Source organism: Pleurodeles waltl, chromosome 12, assembly GCF_031143425.1.
Source record: "Pleurodeles waltl isolate 20211129_DDA chromosome 12, aPleWal1.hap1.20221129, whole genome shotgun sequence".
NCBI classification, from domain to species: Eukaryota; Metazoa; Chordata; class Amphibia; order Caudata; family Salamandridae; genus Pleurodeles; species Pleurodeles waltl.
The window spans coordinates 887,936-906,866 of record NC_090451.1 but is presented as its reverse complement, the minus strand read 5'-3'; the positions used below and the strand labels follow the sequence as shown (position 1 = coordinate 906,866).

Sequence of the window (18,931 nt, the reverse complement as noted above, 5' to 3'; positions counted from 1 at the left end):
GTAATTCAGACAATTTTGGTAACCTTTTCAAATCGTCAAGTTGATATATCTTTGGGAAAAATATCCCCAAATAACATGTCCCATACTATCCCTTTGGAAGACGGTAATAAGCATTAAGTCCACATATATAATAAATCCCGGGGATTGCTGGATCCTGTCCATTTAACATGAACGTCCATTTACTCTGAAACAAAAACACACGCTTACAGTCACTCATTCCCACAAACACATTGTCATAGTATGATTTGGTCTTGGATATGCAAAGCTTTCCTACATGTAGTGCGTCTAAAGCTAACTTCCCTTGTTCTCTAATTGCACTATAACCGTCACTACTAGCAAAGGCCCGTTGCTGTAATCCTTTCTCTAGTTTACCCTTCAATGCCCTTCTTCTCTCTTCCGTGTGATCTAAAAAGCTTTTCTCTACAGGTGTAAGCAAACATGTCAAATTATTGTGGTGTGCATAAGATGTACTAATTGTTAATGTCGCCTGAAAGAATCCTTTAACTAACTTTATGCTATAGTACTTAGCTACCCCACTCACATCCTCTATGATAGGCACATTAGAAAACACAAGATCATGATTTGAGTAAAAATATTGAATCTCTTCCTGGTTATAGAATCTTGTTAGTAACAGACTACAACGTATCCCATATGTTAATGACAGTCTATGATGGGTAACCCCCTCTTGTACCGAAACAGGAATCTGTGTACACACAAAACAATCTTTTGCATCCATTGTGTCAACATACTCACTCAGCAAGCGATAGAAAACATCAGTGGATAGTTCTCATTTCGAGTTAGTTCCCTCATGCAAGTATCTTGTATCCAGCTCAAACCTCTCCCAGGCTGTTAGTGCAGTGGTAGTCTCAGGAATTGTAGCATTGTTAGTCCCACTTTTATCCATTAGTGTCATACTCACAACCACGACCCTAATGAATATTTATTACATGAACCTTTTTTGCAAAAGTATTTGGTTCAAGTAAACTTAAAGTGTTGGGATTCAAGCCCACGGCTCCAGAGAGACTGGAGCCTAAATCTAGCCAGTTTAGCCTGCTCAGCCACGCTACCTCACATCTACAAGCCCACAACTATAGTAACTTGGCCAAACACTGTGGACACCCGCTGTGGTGACCTGGCTATGCAGGGTAACGCAGCATTCACCGACAGTTGAGCGAGTTACAGGTGAAAAGCAAAGTATAATAACTGTCTGCATATAATATATGTCTTTCCTTATTTATTCTTCTTCCCCATTGTATGTTTGCTCTCTGCTTTAGAAACGCGAGCTGTCATCACTGCAAGGAAACGTATTACACAGCGTTCTACTGTTTACACTCACTGAACTTTCAGCATCACAGTGACCCCTCTCGTCGCCTCTATAGTTAGACTTCAAGACAGAAGGTTTGTTTACCGATACGATTCTTGTCACCTTAGGTTGTGGTTTTGTAAAATAAGAAGGCTCGGTCCCACTGTCTGGCTACCCTTATATATATACGTCACCACTTTACATAGTCTCACCTCTCGCTATGTGGATCGTAGGTGCAGAAGGCAGAGAGTGAGACACTGATGCAGACAAAATACATTTGTGAGTTGAAAAATGCTGGCAGCGGTGGGATTCAAACCCACGCCTCCAAAGAGACTGGAGCCTTAATCCAGCGCCTTAGACCGCTCGGCCACACTACCCTGTGCAAACCTGTTTCTTCAAGCTTTCTGAAGTGAGATGTTCTGTTGTATAGGGGAGTTGGAGAATAAGGGTGTATAGCCTGTGAAGTGATCCTAGGAAAGTCAGCGCCAACAGCAGCAGGCACGTGATACATTCAGTAGGTCAGGATTGGCCATGGGGCATGGGAGGTGTCAGGGAGCGCCAGTCCTGAGAGTCCGTAGGAAGACAACCCTTACATTGGCGTCCCGCACGCGCTGCTTCTCTTTCTTTAAGGATAAGGAATCAAACTATCTACGTCCCTCAACTTACCAACCCTCCGCCTCAGGAAAGATTTTGTGATTCATGAGCAGAACCCGGCTGGCGCTGTTTACAGTAATGCCTAAGCACAGTACTCAACTGAGCGGTGTTTCCAAACTGAGCCGTTGTACTGCCGGAAATACCATGGGATATGTCATTTAACTTTCACATAAAATAGGGTTAACCCAGCCCTACCACATACTGAAAACTAAAGATGGAACAATAAACCGACGAGGATGGGATTCGAACCCACGCGTGCAGAGCACAATGGATTAGCAGTCCATTGCCTTAACCACTCGGCCACCTCGTCTTCAAAACACCATGTTTCAGGAGTACAAAATATGGTAGCCAAAATGTGTTCTATTAGGTGATAGTTGTCTAAACATAATAAAGAGCATATATTTACAGATTGTTATGGTAACTTGTTGTCTTCAGCTTTGCTCTATACGACCTTGTTGTCCATCCCTACTTCAGCTTGAATTTATATGTTAAATGTAATGTAATCATGAAAATTACACTTTCCAAACGTGTTCTATCCATATGTGATGTACTATCACACTACCCTCAAATGAGCTAAGATTGCTTTAATTCAGTTGTACGTGGATTTAAAGTGCAATATCATACAAATACTGTACTGGTATAGCGCGTTCGAGTCTCTAGGTGTCAGTTATTGGTGGTGTGCTTACATGTCAACATTAGGCAGCAAATAGTACACAATTAAGGAAAACTGCCTTCCCATTTAATGTGCATTGTTCTGCAAAAAGTTTTAAGTAGGAGAAAGTAAAACTTAGTTTATAAAACCACCTAAACTGGGAGTATTGCCGCTACAGCTATGACACTTCAGTTTAAAAACGTACGTGCATCAACAAGAAATATTTTTGCGCTAAATAAATTGCTGTCCGACTACCCACGTAATGCATAAAACTGAGGCAGTCGTAATTACAATACATTGAAGTAATATTTTGGTAGTTTTTGTTGACGATGACTCCGCAGCAAGCGATCAGATTACTTTTTATTAGTGAAGGCGCGTCAGAGCCTTGATAAGTAAACTTACAAGGAGACACGCCTAGGTCGATGAACCTTTTAGACCAGGTTCGGGGACTTCCCAGTACGAGATGTCTTTTGGCATCACAAATCAATAGCTCAATATCTCAACAACAATCGCAATAACTAATCAGCATGCTAATCAATAACCTTTAATGAGAGTCAATAAAGTGAACACACCATGATCTTTCAGTCATGAATAACCACACCAATTTAGTTAAGTGTTAGGATATTTATTTCCCTACTGGTTACAATCTAAAGTCATTTCTGTTAATCTCATCAGCAATTCATCTCATTAGTAACTCTTCAGATTTGCAATTAGAAACGCAATTAATCAATGCATAGAGAATATTCACTCAGTATTAACACATAATTATTAAGAAGCAACTTAGCAAAGTCTCAGTAGTGCATGGTTCAACAAAGCAAGAACTCAGTCATTTGTCTATTTGCGTCAGATTTTAGTGAACACCGTAAATAACCTTGTATTAGCATCAGCATGTTGGGCTTCATGCAAAACAATTTAGCAAACACAAATTTGGAAAACATCTAACTATGGCCTCTATCAAAGAGCAGTTGGTACCTAGAAAGAAAAGGCAAAGAGACAATTACAATTTTCATCAGATAGTTACCCATCCAACGGATCAGCAAACAGCGTCAGTCTTCGTCTACAGGACATCAGTCGTTTGCATCATCAGCAAAGAAAGGACAGGACAAAGTATCAGTATGGCATAGCTAAGGAACAAGAACTTCCCTCATATAGAGGAGAAGTAAGTATCAGGTAAGGAATAAGTAAAGGTTGGTTTAGAGTAACAGGGCGAACAAACGTCAAAGTCTCAAACGAAATGGCCTAAATGGCTCAGTAGAATGGCAAAGAATGGCTTGGAGTGGAATGTCCAGTAAATGCCTGATTTCTCCTCGGGTCATGTGGTTAAATCAAAACTGTCTAATTTACTCCTAGTTCCTTAATGGATAATCATTGGTGCATCGCCATCTCTGTCCAATAATCTTCACCAGAGTTTTACACAAACCACAGTTCTCATGTCGTTGATTGGCCCATGTTATTGACGTTTTCATCGGTTGGAATGTCAGGTAAGAAAAGTTACATTTTACGCTACAGTCAGTAGTTCCATTGTTTTCTCCTACTCCAGGCAGCCTTGCACCTGTTACAAATTACACTGTTGCATTCAGCAAGAATGTCTCCTTGAGTAAGTAGGGTCCCATGAGAAAGAATGTACTACAGCTACACACATCTCTAGCTTCTGGGAAAGTACAGTTTCATGTCCTTCAGGAAAATAGCACATTGCACGTTAGAAAAAGACAGTTTAATATGAGACCAGGCAGCTAGGCACAGACCTTCGCTAAACTAAGGCCTACTGCTTAATGAACAAACTCCTAATACATAACTCCAATTTTGATATGTTAATACAAATTAAAAACATTAGTACATAATTAATTCAGCATTAATAACTTTCATTAGTCTTCGTATACATTGGTAGCCACTCCCAGTGGGCACATTTCAAACGTGTGCATTATTTCTACGTTAACACATTTTTTATGCAGCTTCATTACACAATATATTGTAAGCTTTTCATGTTAATATTAATTTTAAAAGACACACTCCAGCAATCCCTCCTCTGATGACTCTTGCCATCACACAAATCTTCCCTACTAATTTTACATACTAAAATTCCCTCATATCAATCTCTTCCCTTCTTGGTTTCCCCTTTGATCTTGCCCTGAATAATTTTTCCCTTTGTTTTTCTTCCCTCCTCCTATTATTTTTCGCCATCTTCAATTATATTCTTTTACTAATTTTACATGCCACCCATGATCCAAATAAGCAATCTATAACAATCAATATCCCCTGTATTATATTAGACAATATCCCATGCCAAATGTTACTAATCCAATTTCCCACTGAAGCAAATCCTTTCCCAACCTTTTTCCAAACACCTGGTTCTTTCAAATCCTTCAAGTCCGTACTAATCCTAGTCAAGTTAGTAAGCATACTTCTAATCTCATTACTATTATCTAGTATGTAAGCGCAACAATTACACCCATTGAGCAATCTACAAACTCTGCCATTTTTCACTAAAAGAATGTCTAAAGCAAGCCTGTTTTGAAGAGTCATAGCCCCCTCCGCAGCAAGTTCAGTATCCATCAGGAGTATAGCCCCTGAAAAGTTTGTCAGCATGTTATCCTCGATAGTAGACAACTTTTGAATCTTTATGGAGTTCAAAATAACTCCCACTGAAGAAATTATCGTCCCAAATATGTCTCCTACTACACCAGCAGCAGTCTCTCTCTTATGTCTAGTACGATGTAATTCAGACAATTTTGGTAACCTTTTCAAATTGTCAAGTTGATATATCTTTGGGAAAACTATCCCCAAATAACATGTCCCATACAATCCCTTTGGAAGACGGTAATAAGCATTAAGTCCACATATATAATAAATCCCGGGTATTGCTGGATCCTGTCCATTTAACATGAACGTCCATTTACTCTGAAACAAAAACACACGCTTACATTCACTCATTCCCACAAACACATTGTCATAGTATGATTTGGTCTTCGATATGCAAAGCTTTCCTACATGTAGTGCGTCTAAAGCTAACTTCCCTTGTTCTCTAATTGCACTATAACCGTCACTACTAGCAAAAGCCCGTTGCTGTAATCCTTTCTCTAGTTTACCCTTCAATGCCCTTCTTCTCTCTTCCGTGTGATCTAAAAAGCTTTTCTCTACAGGTGTAAGCAAACATGTCAAATTATTGTGGTGTGCAGAAGATGTACTAATTGTTAATGTCGCCTTAAAGAATCCTTTAACTAACTTTATGCTATAGTACTTAGCTACCCCACTCACATCCTCTATGATAGGCACATTAGAAAACACAAGATCATGATTTGAGTAAAAATATTGAATCTCTTCCTGGTTATAGAATCTTGTTAGTAACAGACTACAACGTATCCCATATGTTAATGACAGTCTATGATAGGTAACCCCCTCTTGTACCGAAACAGGAATCTGTGTACACACAAAACAATCTTTTACATCCCTTGTGTCAACATACTCACTCAGCAAGCGACAGAAAACATCAGTGGATAGTTCCCCTTTCGAGTTAGTTCCCTCATGCAAGTATCTTGTATCCAGCTCAAACCTCTCCCAGGCTGTTAGTACAGTGGTAGTCTCAGGAATTCTAGCATTGTTAGTCTCACTTTTATCCATTAGTGTCATACTCACAACCACGACCCTAATGAATATTTATTACATGAACCTTTTTTGCAAAAGTATTTGGTTCAAGTAAACTTAAAGTGTTGGGATTCAAGCCCACTGCTCCAGAGAGACCGGAGACTAAATCTAGCCAGTTTAGCCTGGTCAGCCACGCTACCTCACATTTACAAGCTCACAACTATAGTAACTTGGTGAAACACTGTCGACACCCGCTGTGATGAACTGGCTATGCAGGGTAACGCAGCATTCACCGACAGTTGAGCGAGTTACAGGTGAAAAGCAAAGTATAATAACTGTCTTCATATAATATATGTCTTTCCTTATTTATTCTTCTTCACCATTGTATGTTTGCTCTCTGCTTTAGAAACGCGAGCTGTCATCACTGCAAGGAAACGTATCACACAGCATTCTACTGTTTACACTCACTGAACTTTCAGCATCACAGTGACCCCTCTCGTCGCCTCTATAGTTAGACTTCAAGACAGCTGGTTTGTTTACCGATACAATTCTTTTCACCTTAGGTTGTGGTTTTTTAAAATAAGAAGGCTCGGTCCCACTGTCTGGCTACCCTTATATATATGTACGTCACCACTTTACATAGTCTCACCTCTCGCTATGTGGATCGTAGGTGCAGAAGGCAGAGAGTGAGACACTGATGCAGACAAAATACGTTTGTGAGTTGATAAATACTGGCAGCGGTGCGATTCAATCCCACACCTCCAAAGAGACTGGAGCATTAATCCAGCACCTTAGACCGCTCGGCCACACTACCCTGTGCAAACATCTTTCTGTAAGCTTTCTGAAGTGAGATGTTCTGTTGTATAGGGGAGTTGAAGAATAAGGGTGTATAGCCTGTGAAGTGATCCTAGGAAAGTCAACGCCAACAGCAGCAGGCACGTGATACATTCAGTAGGTCAGGATTGGCCCCGGGCCATGGGAGGTGTCAGGGAGCGCCAGTCCTGAGAGTCCGTAGGAAGACAACCCTTACATTGGCGTCCAGCACGCGCTGCTTCTCTTTCTTTAAGGATAAGGAATCAAACTATCTACGTCCCTCAACTTACCAACCCTCCGCCTCAGGAAAGATGTTGTGATTCATGAGCAGAACCCGGCTGGCGCTGTTTACAGTAATGCCTAAGCACAGTACTCAACTGAGCGGTGTTTCCAAACTGAGCCGTTGTACTGCCGGAAATACCATGGGATATGTCATTTAACTTTCACATAAAATAGGGTTAACCCAGCCCTACCACATACTAAAAACTAAAGACGGAACAATAAACCAACGAGGATGGGATTCGAATCAACGCGTGCAGAGCACAATGGATTAGCAGTCCATCGCCTTAACCACTCGGCCACCTCGTCTTCAAAACACCATCTTTCAGGAGTACAAAATATGGTAGCCAAAATGTGTTCTATTAGGTGATAGTTGTCTAAACATAATAAAGAGCATATATTTACAGATTGTTATGGTAACTTGTTGTCTTCAGCTTTGCTCTATACGACCTTGTTGTCCATCCCTACTTCAGCTTGAATTTATATGTTAAATGTAATGTAATCATGAAAATTACACTTTCCAAACATGTTCTATCCATATGTGATGTACTATCACACTACCCTCAAATGAGCTAAGATTGCTTTAATTCAGTTGTACATGGATTTAAAGTGCAATATCATACAAATATTGTACTGGTATGGCGCTTTCGACTCTCTAGGTGTCAGTTATTGGTGGTTTGCTTACATGTCAACATTAGGCAGCAAATAGTACACAATTAAGGAAAACTGCCTTCCCATTTAATGTGCATTGTTCTGCAAAAAGTTTTAAGTAGGAGAAAGTAAAACTTAGTTTATAAAACCACCTAAACTGGGAGTATTGCCGCTACAGCTATGACACTTCAGTTTAAAAACGTACGTGCATCAACAAGAAATATTTTTGCGCTAAATAAATTGCTGTCCGACTACTCACGTAATGCATAAAACTGAGGCAGTCGTAATTACAATACATTGAAGTAATATTTTGGTAGTTTTTGTTGACGATGACTCCGCAGCAAGCGATCAGATTACTTTTTATTAGTGAAGGCGCGTCAGAGTCTTGATAAGTAAACTTACAAGGAGACACGCCTAGGTCGATGAACCTTTTAGACCAGGTTCGGGGACTTCCCAGTACGAGATGCCTTTTGGCATCACAAATCAATAGATCAATATCTCAACAACAATCGCAATAACTAATCAGCATGCTAATCAATAACTTTTAATGAGAGTCAATAAAGTGAACACACCATGATCTTTCAGTCATGAATAACCACACCAATTTAGTTAAGTGTTAGGATATTTATTTCCCTACTGGTTACAATCTAAAGTAATTTCTATTAATCTCATCAGCAATTCATCTCATTAGTAACTCTTCAGATTTGCAATTAGAAACGCAATTAATCAATGCATAGAGAATATTCACTCAGTATTAACACATAATTATTAAGAAGCAACTTAGCAAAGTCTCAGTAGTGCATGGTTCAACAAAGCAAGAACTCAATCATTTGTCTATTTGCGTCAGATTTTAGTGAACACCTTAAATAACCTCGTATTAGCATCAGCATGTTGGGCTTCATGCAAAACAATTTAGCAAACACAAATTTGGAAAACATCTAACTATGGCCTCTATCAAAGAGCAGTTGGTACGTAGAAAGAAAAGGCAAACAGACAATTACAATTTTCATCAGATAGTTACCCATCCAACGGATCAGCAAACAGCGTCAGTTCTCGTCCTCGGGACATCAGTCGTTTGCATCATCAGCAAAGAAAGGACAGGGCAAAGTATCAGTATGGCATAGCTAAGGAACAAGAACTTCCCTCATATAGAGGAGAAGTAAGTATCAGGTAAGGAATAAGTAAAGGGTGGTTTAGAGTAACAGGGCGAACAAACGGCAAAGTCTCAAACGAAATGGCCTAAATGGCTCAGTAGAATGGCAAAGAATGGCTTGGAGTGGAATGTCCAATAAATGCCTGATTTCTCCTCGGGTCATGTGGTTAAATCAAAACTGTCTAATTTACTCCTAATTCCTCAATGGATAATCATTGGTGCATTGCCATCTCTGTCCAATAATTTTCACCAGAGTTTTACACAAACCACAGTTCTCATGTCGTGGATTGGCCCATGTTATTGACGTTTTCATCGGTTGGAATGTCAGTTAAGAAAAGTTACATTTTACGCTACAGTCGGTAGTTCCATTGTTTTCTCCTACTCCAGGCAGCCTTGCACCTGTTACAAATTACACTGTTGCATTCAGCAAGAATGTCTCCTTGAGCAAGTAGGGTCCCATGAGAAAGAATTTACTACAGCTACACACATCTCTAGCTTCTGGGAAAGTACAGTTTCATGTCCTTCAGGAAAATATCACTTTGCACGTTAGAAAAAGACAGTTTAATATGAGACCAGGCAGCTAGGCACAGACCTTCGCTAAACTAAGGCCTACTGCTTAATGAACAAACTCCTAATACATAACTCCAATTTTGATATGTTAATACAAATTAAAAACATTAGTACATAATTAATTCAGCATTAATAACTTTCATTAGTCTTCGTATACATTGGTAGCCACTCCCCGTGGGCACATTTCAAACGTGTGCATTATTTCTACGTTAACACATTTTTTATGCAGCTTCATTACACAATATATTGTAAGCTTTTCATGTTAATATTAATTTTAAAAGACACACTCCAGCAATCCCTCCTCTGATGACTCTTGTCATCACACAAATCTTCCCTACTAATTTTACATACTAAAATTCCCTCATATCAATCTCTTCCCTTCTTGGTTTCCCCTTTGATCTTGCCCTGAATAATTTTTCCCTTTGTTTTTCTTCCCTCCTCCTATTATTTTTCGCCATCTTCAATTTTATTCTTTTACTAATTTTACATGCCACCCATGATCCAAATAAGCAATCTATAACAATCAATATACCCTGTATTATTTTAGACAATATCCCATGCCAAATGTTACTAATCCAATTTCCCACTGAAGCAAATCCTTTCCCAACCTTTTTCCAAACACCTGGTTCTTTCAAATCCTTCAAGTCCGTACTAATCCTAGTCAAGTTAGTAAGCATACTTCTAATCTCATTACTATTATCTGGTATGTAAGCGCAACAATTACACCCATTGAGCAATCTACAAACTCTGCCATTTTTCACTAAAAGAATGTCTAAAGCAAGCCTGTTTTGAAGAGTCATAGCCCCCTCCGCAGCAAGTTCAGTATCCATCAGGAGTATAGCCCCTGAAAAGTTTGTCAGCATGTTATCCTCAATAGTAGACAACTTTTGAATCTTTTTGGAGTTCATAATAACTCCCACTGAAGAAATTATCGTCCCAAATATGTCTCCTACTACACCAGCAGCAGTCTCTTTCTTATGTCTAGTACGATGTAATTCAGACAATTTTGATAACCTTTTCAAATCGTCAAGTTGATATATCTTTGGGAAAACTATCCCCAAATAACATGTCCCATACTATCCCTTTGGAAGACGGTAATAAGCATTAAGTCCACATATATAATAAATCCCGGGGATTGCTGGATCCTGTCCATTTAACATGAACGTCCATTTACTCTGAAACAAAAACACACGCTTACATTCACTCATTCCCACAAACACATTGTCATAGTATGATTTGGTCTTGGATATGCAAAGCTTTCCTACATGTAGTGCGTCTAAAGCTAACTTCCCTTGTTCTCTAATTGCACTATAACCGTCACTACTAGCAAAGGCCCGTTGCTGTAATCCTTTCTCTAGTTTACCCTTCAATGCCCTTCTTCTCTCTTCCGTGTGATCTAAAAAGCTTTTCTCTACAGGTGTAAGCAAACATGTCCAATTATTGTGGTGTGCATAAGATGTACTAATTGTTAATGTCGCCTGAAAGAATCCTTTAACTAACTTTATGCTATAGTACTTAGCTACCCCACTCACATCTCTATGATAGGCACATTAGAAAACACAAGATCATGATTTGAGTAAAAATATTGAATCTCTTCCGGTTATAGAATCTTGTTAGTAACAGACTACAACGTATCCCATATGTTAATGACAGTCTATGATAGGTAACCCCCTCTTGTACCGAAAAAGGAATCTGTGTGCAAACAAAACAATCTTTTGCATCCATTGTGTCAACATACTCACTCAGCAAGCGATAGAAAACATCAGTGGATAGTTCCCCTTTTGAGTTAGTTCCCTCATGCAAGTATCTTGTATCCAGCTCAAACCTCTCCCAGGCTGTTAGTGCAGTGGTAGTCTCAGGAATTGTAGCATTGTTAGTCCCACTTTTATCCATTAGTGTCATACTCACAACCACGACCCTAATGAATATTTATTACATGAACCTTTTTTGCAAAAGTATTTGGTTCAAGTAAACTTAAAGTGTTGGGATTCAAGCCCACGGCTCCAGAGAGATCGGAGCCTAAATCTAGCCAGTTTAGCCTGCTCAGCCACGCTACCTCACATCTACAAGCTCACAACTATAGTAACTTGGCTAAACACTGTGGACACCCGCTGTGGTGACCTGGCTATGCAGGGTAACGCAGCATTCACCGACAATTGAGCGAGTTACAGGTGAAAAGCAAAGTATAATAACTGTCTGCATATAATATATGTCTTTCCTTATTTATTCTTCTTCTCCATTGTATGTTTGCTCTCTGCTTTAGAAACGCGAGCTGTCATCACTGCAAGGAAACGTATCACACAGCGTTCTACTGTTTACACTCACTGAACTTTCAGCATCACAGTGACCCCTCTCGTCGCCTCTATAGTTAGACTTCAAGACAGCTGGTTTGTTTACCAATACAATTCTTGTCACCTTAGGTTGTGGTTTTTTAAAATAAGAAGGCTCGGTCCCACTGTCTGGCTACCCTTATATATATACGTCACCACTTTACATAGTCTCACCTCTCGCTATGTGGATCGTAGGTGCAGAAGGCAGAGAGTGAGACACTGATGCAGACAAAATACGTTTGTGAGTTGAAAAAGACTGGCAGCGGTGGGATTCGAACCCACGCCTCCAAAGAGACTGGAGCCTTAATCCAGCACCTTAGACCACTCGGCCACACTACCTTGTGCAAACCTGTTTCTGTAAGCTTTCTGAAGTGAGATGTTCTGTTGTATAGGGGAGTTGGAGAATAAGGGTGTATAGCCTGTGAAGTGATCCTAGGAAAGTCAACGCCAACAGCAGCAGGCACGTGATACATTCAGTAGGTCAGGATTGGCCCCGGGCCATGGGAGGTGTCAAGGAGCGCCAGTCCTGAGAGTCCGTAGGAAGACAACCCTTACATTGGCGTCCCGCACGCACTGCTTCTCTTTCTTTAAGGATAAGGAATCAAACTATCTACGTCCCTCAACTTACCAACCCTACGCCTCAGGAAAGATTTTGTGATTTATGAGCAGAACCCGGCTGGCGCTGTTTACAGTAATGCCTAAGCACAGTACTCAACTGAGCGGTGTTTCCAAACTGAGCCGTTGTACTGCCGTAAATACCATGGGATATGTCATTTAACTTTCACATAAAATAGGGTTAGCCCAGCCCTACCACATACTAAAAACTAAAGACAGAACAATGAACCGACAAGGATGGGATTCGAAACCACGCGTGCAGAGCACAGTGGATTAGCAGTCCATCGCCTTAACCACTCGGCCACCTCGTCTTCAAAACACCATGTTTCAGGAGTACAAAATATAGTAGCCAAAATGTGTTCTATTAGGTGATAGTTGTCTAAACATAATAAAGAGCATATATTTACAGATTGTTATGGTAACTTGTTGTCTTCAGCTTTGCTCTATACGACCTTGTTGTACATCCCTACTTCAGCTTGAATTTATATGTTCAATGTAATGTAATCATGAAAATTACACTTTCCAAACGTGTTCTATCCATATGTGATGTACTATCACACTACCCTCAAATGAGCTAAGATTGCTTTAATTCAGTTGTACGTGGATTTAAAGTGCAATATCATACAAATATTGTACTGGTATGGCGCTTTCGAGTCTCTAGGAGTCAGTTATTGGTGGTGTGCTTACATGTCAACATTAGGCAGCAAATAGTACACAATTAAGGAAAACTGCCTTCCCATTTAATGTGCATTGTTCTGCAAAAAGTTTTAAGTAGGAGAAAGTAAAACTTAGTTTATAAAACCACCTAAACTGGGAGTATTGCCGCTACAGCTATGACACTTCAGTTTAAAAATGTACGTGCATTAACAAGAAATATTTTTGCGCTAAATAAATTGCTGTCCGACTACTCACATAAGGCATAAAACTGAGGCAGTCGTAATTACAATACATTGAAGTAATATTTTGGTAGTTTTTGTTGACGATGACTCCGCAGCAAGCGATCAGATTACTTTTTATTAGTGAAGGCGCGTCAGAGCCTTGATAAGTAAACTTACAAGGAGACACCTAGGTCGATGAACCTTTTAGACCAGGTTCGGGGACTTCCCAGTACGAGATGTCTTTTGGCATCACAAATCAATAGATCAATATCTCAACAACAATCGCAATAACTAATCAGCATGCTAATCAATAACCTTTAATGAGAGTCAATAAAGTGAACACACCATGATCTTTCAGTCATGAATAACCACACCAATTTAGTTAAGTGTTAGGATATTTATTTCCCTACTGGTTACAATCTAAAGTAATTTCTGTTAATCTCAACAGCAATTCATCTTATTAGTAACTCTTCAGATTTGCAATTAGAAACGCAATTAACCAATGCATAGAGAATATTCACTCAGTATTAACACATAATTATTAAGAAGCAACTTAGCAAAGTCTCAGTAGTGCATGGTTCAACAAAGCAAGAACTCAGTCATTTGTCTATTTGCGTCAGATTTTAGTGAACACCTTAAATAACCTCGTATTAGCATCAGCATGTTGGGCTTCATGCAAAACAATTTAGCAAACACAAATTTGGAAAACATCTAACTATGGCCTCTATCAAAGAGCAGTTGGTACCTAGAAAGAAAAGGCAAACAGACAATTACAATTTTCAACAGATAGTTACCCATCCAACGGATCAGCAAACAGCGTCAGTCTTCATCCTCGGGACATCAGTCGTTTGCATCATCAGCAAAGAAAGGACAGGGCAAAGTATCAGTATGGCATAGCTAAAGAACAAGAACTTCCCTCATATAGAGGAGAAGTATGTATCAGGTAAGGAATAAGTAAAGGGTGGTTTAGAGTAACAGGGCGAACAAACGGCAAAGTCTCAAACGAAATGGCCTAAATGGCTCAGTAGAATGGCAAAGAATGGCTTGGAGTGGAATGTCCAATAAATGCCTGATTTCTCCTCGGGTCATGTGGTTAAAATAAAAACTGTCTAATTTACTCCTACTTCCTCAATTGATAATCATTGGTGCATCGCCATCTCTGTCCAATAATCTTCACCAGAGTTTTACACAAACCACAGTTCTCATGTCGTTGATTGGCCCATGTTATTGACGTTTTCATCGGTTGGAATGTCAGGTAAGAAAAGTTACATTTTACGCTACAGTCAGTAGTTCCATTGTTTTCTCCTACTCCAGGCAGCCTTGCACCTGTTACAAATTACACTGTTGCATTCAGCAAGAATGTCTCCTTGAGCAAGTAGGGTGTCATCAGAAAGAATTTACTACAGCTACACACATCTCTAGCTTCTGGGAAAGTACAGTTTCATGTCCTTCAGGAAAATAGCACATTGCACGTTAGAAAAAGACAGTTTAATATGAGACCAGGCAGCTAGGCACAGACCTTCGCTAAACTAAGGCCTACTGCTTAATGAACAAACTCCTAATACATAACTCCAATTTTGATATGTTAATACAAATTAAAAACATTAGTACATAATTAATTCAGCATTAAAACTTTAATTAGTCTTCGTATACATTGGTAGCCACTCCCCGTTGGCACATTTCAAACGTGTGCATTATTTCTACGTTAACACATTTTTTATGCAGCTTCATTACACAATATATTGTAAGCTTTTCATGTTAATATTAATTTTAAAAGACACACTCCAGCAATCCCTCCTCTGATGACTCTTGTCATCACACAAATCTTCCCTACTAATCTTACATACTAAAATTACCTCATATCAATCTCTTCCCTTCTTGGTTTCCCCTTCGATCTTGCCCTGAATAATTTTTCCCTTTGTTTTTCTTCCCTCCTCCTATTATTTTTCACCATCTTAAATTTTATTCTTTTACTAATTTTACATGCCACCCATGATCCAAATAAGCAATCTATAACAATCAATATCCCCTGTATTATTTTAGACAATATCCCATGCCAAATGTTACTAATCCAATTTCCCACTGAAACAAATCCTTTCCCAACCTTTTTCCAAACACCTGGTTCTTTCAAATCCTTCAAGTCCGTACTATCCCTAGTCAAGTTAGTAAGCATACTTCTAATCTCATTACTATTATCTGGTATGTAAGCGCAACAATTACACCCATTGAACAATCTACAAACTCTGCCATTTTTCACTAAAAGAATGTCTAAAGCAAGCCTGTTTTGAAGAGTCAAAGCCCCCTCCGCAGCAAGTTCAGTATCCATCAGGAGTATAGCCCCTGAAAAGTTTGTCAGCATGTTATCCTCAATAGTAGACAACTTTTGAATCTTTATGGAGTTCATAATAACTCCCACTGAAGAAATTATTGTCTCAAATATGTCTCCTACTACACCAGCAGCAGTCTCTTTCTTATGTCTAGTACGATGTAATTCAGACAATTTTGGTAACCTTTTCAAATCGTCAAGTTGATATATCTTTGGGATAACTATCCCCAAATAACATGTCCCATACTATCCCTTTGGAAGACGGTAATAAGCATTAAGTCCACATATATAATAAATCCCGGGGATTGCTGGATCCTGTCCATTTAACATGAACGTCCATTTACTCTGAAACAAAAACACACGCTTACATTCACTCATTCCCACAAACACATTGTCATAGTATCATTTGGTCTTGGATATGCAAAGCTTTCCTACATGTAGTGCGTCTAAAGCTAACTTCCCTTGTTCTCTAATTGCACTATAACCGTCACTACTAGCAAAGGCCCGTTGCTGTAATCCTTTCTCTAGTTTACCCTTCAATGCCCTTCTTCTCTCTTCCGTGTGATCTAAAAAGCTTTTCTCTACAGGTGTAATCAAACATGTCAAATTATTGTGGTGTGCATAAGATGTACTAATTGTTAATGTCGCCTGAAAGAATCCTTTAACTAACTTTATGCTATAGTACTTAGCTACCCCACTCACATCTCTATGATAGGCACATTAGAAAACACAAGATCATGATTTGAGTAAAAATATTGAATCTCTTCCTGGTTATAGAATCTTGTTAGTAACAGACTACAACGTATCCCATATGTTAATGACAGTCTATGATAGGTAACCCCCTCTTGTACCGAACAGGAATCTGTGTACACACAAAACAATCTTTTGCATCCATTGTGTCAACATACTCACTCAGCAAGCGATAGAAAACATCAGTGGATAGTTCCCCTTTCGAGTTAGTTCCCTCATGCAAGTATCTTGTATTCAGCTCAAACCTCTCCCAGGCTGTTAGTGCAGTGGTAGTCTCAGGAATTGTAGCATTGTTAGTCCCACTTTTATCCATTAGTGTCATACTCACAACCACGACCCTAATGAATATTTATTACATGAACCTTTTTTGCAAAAGTATTTGGTTCAAGTAAACTTAAGGGGTTGGGATTCAATCCCACGGCTCCAGAGAGACTGGAGCCTCAATATAGCCAGTTTAGCCTGCTCAGCCACGCTACCTCACACCTAAGAGCTCACAACTATAGTAACTTGGCCAAACACTGTGGACACCCGCTGTGGTGACCTGGCTATGCAGGGTAACGCAGCATTCACCGACAGTTGAGCGAGTTACAGGTGAAAAGCAAAGTATAATAACTGTCTGCATATAATATATGTCTTTCCTTATTTATTCTTCTTCCCCATTGTATGTTTGCTCTCTGCTTTAGAAACGCGAGCTGTCATCACTGCAAGGAAACGTATCACACAGCGTTCTACTGTTTACACTCACTGAACTTTCAGCATCACAGTGACCCCTCTCGTCGCCTCTATAGTTAGACTTCAAGACAGCTGGTTTGTTTACCGATACAATTCTTGTCACCTTAGGTTGTGGTTTTTTAAAATAAGAAGGCTCGGTCCCACTGTCTGGCTACCCTTATATATATACGTCACCACTTTACATAGTCTCACCTCTCGCTATGTGGATCGTAGGTGCAGAAGGCAGAGAGTGAGACACTGATGCAGACAAAATACGTTTGTGAGTTGAAAAATACCGGCAGCGGTGGGATTCGAACCCACGTCTCCAAAGAGACTGGAGACTTAATCCAGCGCCTAAGACTGCTCAGCCACACTACCCTGTTCAAACCTGTTTCTGTGAGCTTTCTCAAGTGAGATGTTCTGTTGTATAGGGGAGTTGGAGAATAAGGGTGTGTAGCCTGTGAAGTGATCCTAGGAAAGTCAACGCTAACAGCAGCAGGCACGTGATACATTCAGTAGGTCAGGATTGGCCCCGGGCCATGGGAGGTGTCAGGGAGCGCCAGTCCTGAGAGTCCGTAGGAAGACAACCCTTACATTGGCGTCCCGCACGCGCTGCTTCTCTTTCTTTAAGGATAAGGAATCAAACTATCTACGTCCCTCAACTTACCAACCCTCCGCCTCAGGAAAGATTTTGTGATTCATGAGCAGAACCCGGCTGGCGCTGTTTACAGTAATGCCTAAGCACAGTACTCAACTGAGCGGTGTTTCCAAACTGAGCCGTTGTACTGCCGTAAATACCATGGGATATGTCATTTAACTTTCACATAAAATAGGGTTAACCCAGCCCTACCACATACTAAAAACTAAAGACGGAACAATAAACCGACGAGGATGGGATTCGAACTCACACGTGCAGAGCACAATGAATTAGCAGTCCATCGCCTTAACCACTCGGCCACCTCGTCTTCAAAACACCAGGTTTCAGGAGTACAAAATATGGTAGCCTAAATGTGTTCTATTAGGTGATAGTTGTCTAAACATAATAAAGCGCATATATTTACAGATTGTTATGGTAACTTGTTGTCTTCAGCTTTGGTCTATACGACCTTGTTGTCCATCCCTACTTCAGCTTGAATTTATATGTTAAATGTAATGTAATCATGAAAATTACACTTTCCAAACGTGTTCTATCCATATGTGATGTACTATCACACTACCCTCAAATGAGCTAAGATTGCTTTAAATCAGTTGTACGTGGATTTAATGTGCAATATCATACAAATATTGTACTGGTATGGCGCTTTCGAGTCTCTAGGTGTCAGCTATTGGTGGTGTGCTTACATGTCAACATTAGGCAGCAAATAGTTCACAATTAAGGAGAACTGCCTTCCCATTTAATGTGCATTGTTCTGAAAAAAGTTTTAAGTAGGAGAAAGTAAAACTTAGTTTATAAAACCACCTAAACTGGGAGTATTGCCGCTACAGCTATGACACTTCAGTTTAAAAACGTACGTGCATCAACAAGAAATATTTTTGCGCTAAATAAATTGCTGTCCGACTACTCACGTAATGCATAAAACTGAGGCAGTCGTAATTACAATACATTGAAGTAATATTTTGGTAGTTTTTGTTGACAATGACTCCGCAGCAAGCGATCAGATTAC

General features: G+C 39.7%; 6 non-coding genes across 6 annotated transcripts; all 6 read right to left on the bottom strand.

Moving 5' to 3' along the window:
* Positions 1 to 1,598: 1,598 nt before the first annotated feature.
* Positions 1,599 to 1,680, bottom strand: TRNAL-AAG (transfer RNA leucine (anticodon AAG)). The gene has a single exon. It is a non-coding gene; the product is annotated as a tRNA-Leu (tRNA).
* Positions 1,681 to 2,185: 505 nt separating this feature from the next.
* TRNAS-GCU (transfer RNA serine (anticodon GCU)) lies at positions 2,186 to 2,267 on the bottom strand. The gene has a single exon. It is a non-coding gene; the product is annotated as a tRNA-Ser (tRNA).
* A 5,243-nt stretch (positions 2,268 to 7,510) lies between these two features.
* TRNAS-GCU (transfer RNA serine (anticodon GCU)) lies at positions 7,511 to 7,592 on the bottom strand. The gene has a single exon. It is a non-coding gene; the product is annotated as a tRNA-Ser (tRNA).
* Positions 7,593 to 12,244: 4,652 nt separating this feature from the next.
* On the bottom strand, positions 12,245 to 12,326 carry TRNAL-AAG (transfer RNA leucine (anticodon AAG)). Its single transcript has one exon. It is a non-coding gene; the product is annotated as a tRNA-Leu (tRNA).
* A 505-nt stretch (positions 12,327 to 12,831) lies between these two features.
* On the bottom strand, positions 12,832 to 12,913 carry TRNAS-GCU (transfer RNA serine (anticodon GCU)). Its single transcript has one exon. It is a non-coding gene; the product is annotated as a tRNA-Ser (tRNA).
* A 5,237-nt stretch (positions 12,914 to 18,150) lies between these two features.
* On the bottom strand, positions 18,151 to 18,232 carry TRNAS-GCU (transfer RNA serine (anticodon GCU)). The gene has a single exon. It is a non-coding gene; the product is annotated as a tRNA-Ser (tRNA).
* Between the last annotated feature and the right edge of the window lie 699 nt (positions 18,233 to 18,931).